This window comes from Oncorhynchus mykiss, chromosome 2 (assembly GCF_013265735.2).
Source record: "Oncorhynchus mykiss isolate Arlee chromosome 2, USDA_OmykA_1.1, whole genome shotgun sequence".
Classification (NCBI taxonomy): Eukaryota; Metazoa; Chordata; class Actinopteri; order Salmoniformes; family Salmonidae; genus Oncorhynchus; species Oncorhynchus mykiss.
This window is the reverse complement of record NC_048566.1, coordinates 67,652,133-67,664,859: the sequence shown is the minus strand read 5'-3', so window position 1 is coordinate 67,664,859 and position 12,727 is coordinate 67,652,133.

Below are 12,727 nucleotides of genomic sequence, written 5' to 3'. Positions count from 1 at the left end.
ATTGGTGCACAATTTTCCACGTAAATATCAAAGGGATGCAAAGACACTCATTTCGTGGAATGACCCTAATACACTCCAGTCACTAAATTAACACTGTGGGGATTGGTCATGGTGGTGGAAAGCAGTAGTACGGTAAGTTCACCTGAAGTCAACGTCATGTTACCACATTCAGAGCTCTCTGGTGCCAATACCTAACTCAGGTTAGATTCTGCTGTCTTTCCCACTCTCACAGTTGATTTCCATGGGTTTGTTTTTCTGCACTTTGACATTTCCTATTCTGCCAGTGCTGCTTACTGTAGAACATGGAAGGGAATGCTAAAGAAGTCTTCTCACACAGGATACAGAGCCCACTGGGCACAAAGTGGTTGAATCAATGTTGTTTCAATTTCATTTGTCAATTTATTGTGATGTGGAATCTACACGTAAAATACATTGGATTGGCAAAAAGTCATCAACGTAAACTGTTGTTTTGAGGGTGAAATTTCAACCACAGAATTATGCCATCATGTTACCCAATTTTTCTATATATGTTGAATTTGTACTTTTGAAACATCGTCAGATCTTCAACGTTATATCCGCTACAAGAAACAAATTGTCCAGGCAGCACCTCCTACAGGACAGTTGATCTATCTACAACTACCCCTTTGGTCTCCCATCAAGGCTTTTACAGAACCCAGACTGCGTAGCTTTGATATAGTCTCTGACTATTACCAATGTGCTATCGTGAGAATGACTGTTTAGGGGTTTCCACTTCAAAACTAAATAGGTTCACTATTTTGTTGCTATTTTCATTGCAATTGTAAGGTTTAACAGAGCAAATGAACTCATATTTTATCAAGGTAATTATATTTAATAAATTATTCAGGCCTATATAGCATTTGTGAAAAGTAATCAACATCTATTGTTTCAAATTAATCCAGTATTCAACTAAAAATAGACAGTACATGGGGTGTCAAGCGTTTGTTTGATTTCAAATGTAATTCTAACGATAGCTTGCTAATGTTAGCTAGCTAGCCAGCTACCTATGCAAAATCCTCCAGCAGAATACCAAAAACTAGCTGATCATGTTCCTTTTCAATGTAAACACTAGCTAACTTTTTAGTGTTAGCAAGCACCATTATTAGTATAATTCTAGCTGGATAATACAACAAATAGGTAACCCGGCCTATCTTTAGGCCTAAACACTAAATTACAGAACTCATGTTAATTATGATTAACATGGAGAAAGGTTTATATACCGTGTCTGATTATGGGTAGCTAGTAACCTAACGTAGCAGGCGTAAAAGAAGCGCCTGAAACTAGATCCCCTACATACCGTTCTTGACTAGAAGGAGGTTTTCTTATGCATTGTTGCCATGTTAACATCCAGAAGTGGAAGTCGCACCCATTTCCCCTGAAAACCGGAACATCCGGTTGTTGGGGACTAGGCAGAGGCTAGCTAGCTAGTAACATTAGACTAATTGTAGAGCCTACCACAGATTCCCACAAAGTCTCAGACTCCAGGACGCGCAAATGCTTATAAGAAAGAAACAAATGAAGACACAAACGTTATCGATTTCAATTGTTACTTGTAATGTAAAAAGGGGAGAAAAAGACAATCATATGTTCCCTGAATTACCTATCTAGCTAGGTTACTCACCATATTTATAGGATGCAGTTTTGAGTCATCACTAAAATAGTTATTTTGTGTTATTGAGAATCCATATATGTTTGTTTAATCTAATTATGAATCCAAAAATAAAAATCCTTATTATTCTGTAAGAAATATAAGGTATTTTTATATGTTGCAATAAAGTTGACTAAAGTAGAAGCTTATGCTTTGCAGGTATTTTCACTTAGTAATGAGTAGTAAGTATAGTGGCTATAGAAAATCTACACCCCTTTGAATTTTTTTCACATGTTGTTGTGTTACAAAATGGGATTCAATTGGAATTAATTTTCATTTTTTTCAAGATCTACACAATATACTCTGTAATGTCAAAGTGAAAACATAATAAAACACTACTATGCAGTATCTCAATTAGACAAGTATTCACCCTCTAAGTAAATACATGTTAGAAACACCTTTGGCAGCGATTACAGCGATTACAGCTTCTTGGATAAGTCTTTTTGCACACCTGTATTGTGCAATATTAGCCTATTATTGTTTTCAGAAATGTTCAAGCTCTATCAAGGTGTTGAGGATCATGGCTAGACAGCAATTTCCAAGGATTTCAATAGATTCCCAAGCAGATTTATGTCAAAACTGTAACGTGGCCACTCAGGAACATGCACTGTTTCTTGGTAAGCAACTCCTGTGTAGATTTGGCTTTGTGTTGTCGTTTATTGTCCTGTTGAATGGTGAATTCCTGTCCCAGAGTCTGGTGTAAAGCAGACTGAACCAGGTTTTCCTCTAAGACTTTGCTTGTGCTTAGCTCCATCCTGTTTATTTTTATCCTGAAAAACTCTGCAGTCTTTGATGATGTCAAATATACCCATACCATAATGCAGCCACCACCATGCTTAAAAATAAGGAGGCAGTACTCAGTGATGTGTTGTGTTGGATTTACCCCAAATATTAGGCTTTGCATTTAGGCCAAAAACTGTATTACTTTGCTGTGTTTTTTTGCAGTATTACTTTATTGCCTTCTTGCAAACATTGGTGACCTACCGGCTTGATTCGGTCTTATGTAGCAACATTTGAAATTGTATTTTTACATTGGATAAAAACAGAGAGTCAGAGCTAGAAAATTGTATATCATTCACTACAGTTGAGGAACAACGGGAAAGTAATTCTGCTTTGAAAGTTGATAAACTTGACACTTCACTTTTAAGAAAATTGACCTTTAATGTTTCGGTACCTACTGGAGAGCTCTTCTTTGTCTACACCCACTCAGCATCGTTCACACCATTTTAAGCTTTAGCCCCACCCAACTCTTCACATGTGAGGCTATGTACAAAACAACCAAAGATTTCAAGACTGAAGGCTGGTTTATACTACGGGTGTGTTCGTGAATTTAATCTGGATTGCCAAAGTGTGCCCTGGGTGTTCATAAACTCAGAGCGTTGTCAGATTGTCCGTTCGTAATCTCAGAGTGTAGCTAGCCAGAGTGAATTTACCAGATACAGTGCCTTGCGAAAGTATTCGGCCCCCTTGAACTTTGCGACCTTTTGCCACATTTCAGGCTTCAAACATAAAGATATAAAACTGTATTTTTTTGTGAAGAATCAACAACAAGTGGGACACAATCATGAATTGGAACGACATTTATTGGATATTTCAAACTTTTTTAACAAATCAAAAACTGAAAAATTGGGCGTGCAAAATTATTCAGCCCCTTTACTTTCAGTGCAGCTAACTCTCTCCAGAAGTTCAGTGAGGATCTCTGAATGATCCAATGTTGACCTAAATGACTAATGATGATAAATACAATCCACCTGTGTGCAATCAAGTCTCCGTATAAATGCACCTGCACTGTGACAGTCTCAGAGGTCCGTTAAAAGTGCAGAGAGCATCATGAAGAACAAGGAACACACCAGGCAGGTCCAAGATACTGTTGTGAAGAAGTTTAAAGCCGGATTTGGATACAAAAAGATTTCCCAAGTTTTAAACATCCCAAGGAGCACTGTGCAAGCGATAATATTGAAATGGAAGGAGTATCAGACCACTGCAAATCTACCAAGACCTGGCCGTCCCTCTAAACTTTCAGCTCATACAAGGAGAAGACTGATCAGAGATGCAGCCAAGAGGCCCATGATCACTCTGGATGAACTGCAGAGATCTACAGCTGAGGTGGGAGACTCTGTCCATAGGACAACAATCAGTCGTATATTGCACAAATCTGGCCTTTATGGAAGAGTGGCAAGAAGAAAGCCATTTCTTAAAGATATCCATAAAAAGTGTCGTTTAAAGTTTGCCACAAGCCACCTGGGAGACACACCAAACATGTGGAAGAAGGTGCTCTGGTCAGATGAAACCAAAATTGAACTTTTTTGGCAACAATGCAAAACGTTATGTTTGGCGTAAAAGCAACACAGCTGAACACACCATCCCCACTGTCAAACATGGTGGTGGCAGCATCATGGTTTGGGCCTGCTTTTCTTCAGCAGGGACAGGGAAGATGGTTAAAATTGATGGGAAGATGGATGGAGCCAAATACAGGACCATTCTGGAAGAAAACCTGATGGAGTCTGCAAAAGACCTGAGACTGGGACGGAGATTTGTCTTCCAACAAGACAATGATCCAAAACATAAAGCAAAATCTACAATGGAATGGTTCAAAAATAAACATATCCAGGTGTTAGAATGGCCAAGTCAAAGTCCAGACCTGAATCCAATCGAGAATCTGTGGAAAGAACTGAAAACTGCTGTTCACAAATGCTCTCCATCCAACCTCACTGAGCTCGAGCTGTTTTGCAAGGAGGAATGGGAAAAAATGTCAGTCTCTCGATGTGCAAAACTGATAGAGACATACCCCAAGCGATTTACAGCTGTAATCGCAGCAAAAGGTGGTGCTACAAAGTATTAACTTAAGGGGGCTGAATAATTTTGCACACCCAATTTTTCAGTTTTTGATTTGTTAAAAAAGTTTGAAATATCCAATAAATGGCGTTCCACTTCATGATTGTGTCCCACTTGTTGTTGATTCTTCACAAAAAAATAAAGTTTTATATCTTTATGTTTGAAGCCTGAAATGTGGCAAAAGGTCGCAAAGTTCAAGGGGGCCGAATACTTTCGCAAGGCACTGTACGTCTATCGATAGTTGTTGCAGTGACATCGTAAACATTCTATTGAAATAGTTACTTGCATAGTGGAGTCTTTTGTTTCGACATGTAGCTACCTAAACAATTAACCATAATCCCAACTCATAACGTTACTACCCTGCATGAATCTGCAGGTAGCTAACCAACTAGGTTCAATGTTAGCTAGCTAACATTAGGCTACAACTAGCAATGCAAATGGCTCTGAGATATTAATAATATTACTACACAGATCATACACGTAACATTAGCTAATAGCCAGGCAGCTAACGCTAGCAAGCTATCAAACAGTACACTTTAACATGAAATGAAAACGACTTTCTGACAAAATTAGAAACGTGTAATATCTGAAAATGTAGCTAGCTAGACTCTCTTACCCATATACAAGGATGGACGCTTCTCCCTCTCTGTCATGAATGTCATGGTTGCCCTTCTGTATGTTATCTTTTCAACTCCTTCTGCATATTTGCAATCAAATACCAGAATTTTCTCAATTTCCTTAGCTAAATCCACTGATTTCAAAACCCGGTCCTCCAGAGAGTGGAGAGCAACACTTTTGCAGTTCTACTACGTGATATCTTTCTTTTTTTAAAGCCGCGTTAGAAAGGATTATCTACACATACTGACCAGCTCATATTATAAACAGAAGCATGGCAGACCAATCCTAACTCATCTCTCGGCATGTCCAGCCCACTCATTATCTCAGCCAATCATGGCTAGCAGGAAGGTTGCTGGCTTTTTCTATGGCTATGACTAAACCAACTAGGCTCGTAATTTAACCATTTTATTTGTATTTACAGATGGCATACACATTTGTAATTAAGGCACATGAAAGTTCACATGTTCCAGAAGGCATTTCTACAAAAAACGTTTACATTTAAGTTTCCGTTCAAATGTCGCTCCTGTGAAGTAGTATGTATGTTTTTGAATATTTTTTTAAAAATATTTTTATTCTTCTTTTCAATCTGTCATTTAGGTCATTATTCTGGAGTCACTACAATGTCATTGATCCATCCTCAGTTTTCTCCCATCACAGCCAATTTAAGTCAAAACTGTAACTACCACTCATGAACATTCAATGCCGTCTTGATAAGAAACAGTGTATATTTGGCCTTGTGTTCTATGTTATTGTCCTGCGGAAAGGTGAATTTGTCTCCCAGTGTCTGTTGGAAAGCAAACTGAACAAGGTTTTCCTCTAGGATTATGCCTGTGCTTAGCTCTATTCTGTTTCTTTTTATCCTAAAAAACTTCCTAGTCCTTACCGATGACAAGCATACTCATAACATGATGCAGCCACCACCATGGTTGAAAATATGATGAATGGTACGTAGTGATGTGTTGCATTGGATTTGCCCAAAAAACTCTTTGTATTCAGGACATTAAGTTAATTTCTTATCCTTTTTTGTTGTTGCAGGTTTACTTTAGTGCCTTATTGCAAACAGGATGCATGTTTTGGAATATTTTTTATTCTATACAAGCTTCCTTCGTTTCACTCTGTCATTTAGGTAAGTATTGTGGACTAACTACAATGTTGTTGATCCACCCTCAATTTTCTCCTATCACAGCCATTAAACTCTGTAACTGTTTTAGTCACCATTGGACCTCAGTGGTTTCCTTCCTCTCAGGCAACTGAGCTCGGAAGAATGACTGTATATTTGTAGTGACTGGGTGTATTGATACACCATCCAAAGGGTAATTAATAATGTCACCATGCTGAAAGGGACATTCAATGTCAGATATATTTTTTTTTACCCATCTACGAATAGGTGCCCTTGAAAATCCTCCCTGGTCTTTGTGGTTGAATTGAGGGACCTTACAGATCATTTTATGTGTGGGGTACAGGGATGAGGGAGTCATTCAAAAATCATGTTAAACACTATTATTTCACAAAGAGTGAGTGCAACTTATTATGTGAGTTGTTAAGCGCATTTCTACTCCTGGATTCACTTAGGCTTAACATAACAAAGATGCTGAATAGTTATTGACTCAAGATATTTCAGATTTTCATGTTTATTTATTAATTTCTAAAAACATAATTCCACTTTGACATTATGGGGTATTGTGTGTAGAACAGTGACACAAAATCTACATTTTATCAATTTTAAGTTCAGTCTGTAACACAACAAAATGTGAAAAAAAGTCAAGATGTGTGAATTTTTTCTGAAGGCACTGTAGGTACACAATAATTACAAATAGGTACCCCTGAAAATACACCTCTTTTTAACTAACTAAATCCTGTTTAAAACCTTGTAATTACATTGTCATAAGACTGATACATTATTACATGTACTCTGTGGTGTACTAGTGGGTTTTTTCTCCCACTATGACGGCAAGGATGTTCAAGTTGTGATATTGGGTAATATACACATTTATTATAAATTCATTAAAAAAATTATAATCTGTGATGAAACCCGTATGCCGTTTAGTAAGGTTGACTAAATCAGATCTGTCTCTGGAAACTCAACCAAGTTAACCCATATGGTACACTTTTTTGGGGCAAGTGCGAGCAACACTGAGTGGAGATTTTGAAGAGTGCATTCATGGATAGGTAATTAAAGCCTATTGATTCTCCAACCTTTGTAATCTTGGACAGCCAGCAAATCTGTCCATTAGAGATGACAACGTTGTGACAGTTGTTACTGAATCAGATGCAGCTGAGAAGGAACAAAACACAAAATTGGTGAATTTAGTGGAAAGTAGCCCATTTGTAACAAGCATGGTAACAAGCATCTGTTGTTACACCTCTGTAATTACAGACTGTAATTCAAATCAAAATCAAATGTTAATTGTTCCATGCACCGAATACAACAACATGCACCAAATCAAATCGAATCAAAATGTTATTTGTCACATATATATAACAGGTGTAGGTAGACCTTACCGAGAAATGCTTACTTACAAGCCCTTAACCAACAGTTCAAGAAATAGAGTTAAGAAAATATGAGTTAAATAAACTAAAGTAAAAAATGTAATAAAAAAATGAACACAATAAGATTACGTAACATTAACGAAGCTATATACCACCGGTAACATGTTATTATTACAGTGTACGTTTGAGTTTTTACAATCAACTACAATACTTTCTACAGTGTAATTACATGTGTAATTAGGATCCCTTAAAATGAAGAGTTTCCATTGGAATTTGGATGTACTTCTAAATTATTAAAGGCATAGTGATTACAAATTAGAAATTGAACAAACTTTTTGCTGTCTTTTAGAGTGGGTGTATATACAGTGCCTTCGAAAAGTATTACAAATAAAACAGTGAAATAATACATTTACATAAGTATTCAGACCCTTTACTCAGTACTTTGTTGAAGCACTTTTGGCAGCATTAAGTCTTCTTGGATATGACACTACAAGCTTGGCACACTTGTATTTGGGGAGTTTCTCCCATTCTTCTCTGCAGATCTTTTCAAGCTCTGTCAGGTTAGATGGGGTGTGTTGCTGCACAGCTATTTTCAGGTCTCTCCAGAAATGTTTGATCGGGTCCAAGTCCTGTCTCTGGCTGGGCCACTCAAGGACATTCAGAGACTTGTCCGGAAGGCACTCCTGCCTTGTCTTGGCTGTGTGCTTAGGGTTGTTGTCCTGTTGGAAGGTGAACCTTCGCCCCAGTCTGAGGTCCTGAGCGCACTGGAGCAGGTTTTCATCAAGGATCTCTCTGTACTTTGCTCCGTTCATGTTTGCCTCGATCCTGATAAGTCTCCCAGTCCCGCCCACTGAAAACATCCCCACAGCATGATGCTGCCACCACCATGCTTTACCGTGGGGATGGTGCTGCGTTTCCTCCAGACGTGACACTTGACATTCAGGCCAAAGAGTTTAATCTTGGATTCATCAGACCAGAGAATGTTGTTATGTTTAATCCTTTAGAATAAGGCTGTAACGTAACAAAATTGAGAAAAAGTCAAGGGGTCTGAATACTTTCCAAAAGCACTGTAGGTTGTAATCTCATTAATCTCATTGATCAACATTTCAACCAAATATTACCCAATCGTCCACATTTAAATTATTTTGTGTCCCAGTGGGAAGCCTCTCTAAGCTAGGTATTATCTAAGGCTCCTGTCGGAAAGAAAGGCTCTTAGGGGGGTATTCAGACCCGAGTTACGCACGTGTAAATTGAACTTAATTCACCTTTTAAGCATTTTTCCTCTCTATGTGTGTAGGTGTACTCTGACTTTGAACTTAAGTGTGGGGAAACACATGCTAGCCAGCTATACAATTGGGGTGGAGATCACAGAACTCGAGTTGTGGCAGAGGTCTGTCTACACATACCCGTATTCTGACCTTGACTTAATGCAATGTTCAAGACAACTCGGAATCTTGGAACCTCCAAGTTAATATGTGCATAAGTTTTTTGCATAGAGCTTCCTGTTGGTTGATTCTGATACGTTCCAAGTGGGAAATTGGAGCTTTCTACGACTAGTTTCCAAGTCAAACATTTCAAAGTTTCCAAGTTCTGAGTTGGCTTGAACACAGCATAATTCCCTAATAATTTCACCACCTTTACAAACCATTAATAAAAGTTGAGCAACCTGTCGGTTTCAAACATCTACTTAATGTTTTCACAGATGGAAATAACACCATTCTACATGCACTATAATTTATACATTGATAAGAGCTGTTATAGCTAGATAAATGAGTAATCAGTTTGGAGAAGGAGATGATAAATACAAATACTGGAAACATCAGGTTTTAAAGACCCAGATGCAGACACGTCAACTTGACAATGGTTTAATATTCCAACAGCGGCAGGCAATAGTCACATCAAGGCAGGCAAGGGTCAGTAAACCAGAGGTGGGGCAACGGTACCGGACGGCAGGCAGGGTCAGGGTCAGGGTAGGCAGAGGTCAACAATCCAGAGGTGTGGCAAAGGTGCAGGACGGCAGGCAGGCTCAGGGGCAGGCAGATTGGTCAGGCAGGCGGGCTCAGAGTCAGGACAGGCACGGGTCAAAACCAGGCGGGCGAGAAAAAGAGAGACTGGGAAAAGCCGGAGCTGAGAACAAAAACGCTGGTTGACTTGACAAACAAGATGAACTGGCAACAGAGAACACAGGTATAAATCCACAGGGGATAATGGGGGAGATGGGCGACACCTGGAGATGGGTGGAGACAATCACAAGGACAGGCGAAACAGATCAGGGTGTGACAGGAAATGCATAGTGATTGATTTGAATTGTTTTCCCTTATGATTGCTGAAGACAAAATCATATCAACATTTCGGCCCCGTTTCCACAGTGAAGTAGGCCTATAAATAGTTGTGCCATTATCAGAATTTGTATTATTTGGCCTTGTAATTTGTGGGGATAAAATGTTGGAGACCCAATCCAAATAGGCTGTAGACTATGGAATGAATGCCTTGCACAATGATAGGTTCGCCGAACCTACCAAGTTTTTTGTGCGCTCTAGAATATTTTCTAATACTTTTTTATTTTCTACAATTTGTATCATGTCAAATATTGGCCACTATCTGTAGCCACCATCAGTATTAACCAGACACATTTATAAACTATCACTGTAACGGTCGTCGTCGGTGGAAGAAGGTGAGGACCAAGATGCATCGTGGTATGTGTCCATATCTATTGGAATGAACATGGAAATAACAAAATAACAAAGGGAAACGACTGAAAATAGTTCTGGCTGGTGCAGACATACAACAGAAAATAAACACCCATGAAACAAAGGTGGAGAAAGGCTACCTAAATATGATTCTCAATCAGAGACAACTAACTACACCTGCCTCTGATTGAGAACCATACCAGGCCAAACTCAAAACACAACATAGAAAAACGAATATAGACAACCCACCCAACTCACGCCCTGACCATACTAAAACAAAGACATAACAGAAGAACTAAGGTCAGAACGTGACAGTACCCTCCCCCCAAAGGTGCGGACTCCGGCCGCAAAACCTGAACCTATAGGGGAGGGTCTGGGTGGGTGTCTGTCCGCGGTGGCGGCTCTGGCGTGGGACGTGGACCCCACTCCACCATAGTCTTTCTCCGCCTCTTTACCCGCCTCCGTGGCCTTTCGGCAGCACAGGACGGACGGGAGATTCCGGCAGCACCGGACAGGCAGGAGACTCCGGCAGCTCCGGAGTGAAGGGCGATTCTGGCAGCTCCTGGCTGACTGGCGGCTCTGGCAGCTCCTGGCTGACTGCCGGCTCTGGCAGCTCCTGGCTGACTGGTGGCTCTGGCAGCTCAGGACAGACGGGCGACTCTGGCAGCTCAGGACAGACGGGCGACTCTGGCAGCTCAGGACAGACGGGCGACTCTGGCAGCTCAGGACAGACGGGCGACTCTGGCAGCTCAGGACAGGCGGGCGACTCTGGCAGCTCAGGACAGGCGGGCGACTCTGGCAGCTCAGGACAGGCGGGCGACTCTGGCAGCTCAGGACAGACGGGCGACTCTGGCAGCTCAGGACAGACGGGCGACTCTGGCAGCTCAGGACAGACGGGCGACTCTGGCAGCTCAGGACAGACGGGCGACTCTGGCAGCTCAGGACAGACGGGCGACTCTGGCAGCTCAGGACAGACGGGAGACTCTGGAAGCTCAGGACAGACGGGAGACTCTGGAAGCTCAGGACAGACGGGAGACTCTGGAAGCTCAGGACAGACGGGAGACTCTGTCTTCGGGAGAAAGAGAGAGGGACCAAAGCGCAGCATGGTAAGTGTTAATGATGATGTTTAATTAAAACTCAGAACACTAAACAATAAATGACAACGTGAATTTACAAAACCGAAACAGTACCGTGTGGCCCAAACACTCAACACGGAAACAAACACCCACAAACCAAAAGTGAAACCCAGGCTACCTAAGTATGATTCTCAATCAGGGACAACAATTGACAGCTGCCTCTGATTGAGAACCATACTAAGCCGAACTCAAAAACCAACATAGAAAACAAACATAGACTGCCCACCCCAACTCACGCCCTGACCATACTAAAACAAAGACAAAAACAAAGGAACTAAGGTCAGAACGTGACACTCTCAGGTCAGGGCGTGACAGTTTCCTTCTATTTGTTCTCTAAATTGCTTAGTTTACCTTTCTTTCCTCTGTCAGGTTAGTGAAGTCATTCCTGAGGGTCAATATACAGTCGTGGTCAAAAGTTTTGAGAATGACACAAATATTAATTTTCACAAAGTCTGCTGCCTCAGTTTGTATGATGGCAATTTGCATATACTCCAGAATGTTATGAATAGTGATCAGATTAATTGCAAAGTCCCTATTTGCCATGCAAATGAACTGAATCCCCAAAAAACATTTCCACTGCATTTCAGCCCTGCCACAAAAGAACCAGCTGACATCATGTCAGTGACTCTCTCATTAACACAGGTGTGAGTGTTGACGAGGACAAGGCTGGAGCTTCAAAAGGAGGGTGGTGCATGGAATCATTGTTTTTCCTCTGTCAACATGGTTACCTGCAAGGAAACACGTGCCGCCATCATTGCTTTGCACAAAATGGCTTCACAAGCAAGGATATTGCTGCCAGTTAGATTGCACCTAAATCAACCATTTATCGGATCATTAAGAACTTCAATTGTTGTGAAGAAGGCTTCGGGGCGCCCAAGAAAGTCCAGCAAGCGCTGGGGCACCACCAGTACAGAGCTTGCTCAGGAATGGCAGCAGGCAGGTGTGAGTGCATCTGCACCCCCAGTGAGGCGAAGACTTTTGGAGGATGGTCAAGAAGGGCAGCAAAGAAGCCACTTCTCTCTGGGAAGAATATCAGGGACAGACTGATATTCTGCAAAAGTGTCATGGGAATTTTTATCCCAATGGTTGAACTCAACTATCACTATAGCTTTGACCAATTCCCACTAGGTTGTAAAACTGGGGTTAATAAGAATTAGGCAAAGTCCCAGATTTCTGCAAAAGGTTGTTTTTTTATTCAGAGAACGTCCCCCCCCCCCCCCCTCCCCCCCAGACACACACACACGCACATCACTTTCCTACCAGCCTTGGCAGTTTCTCACCGTTCCTCTCCT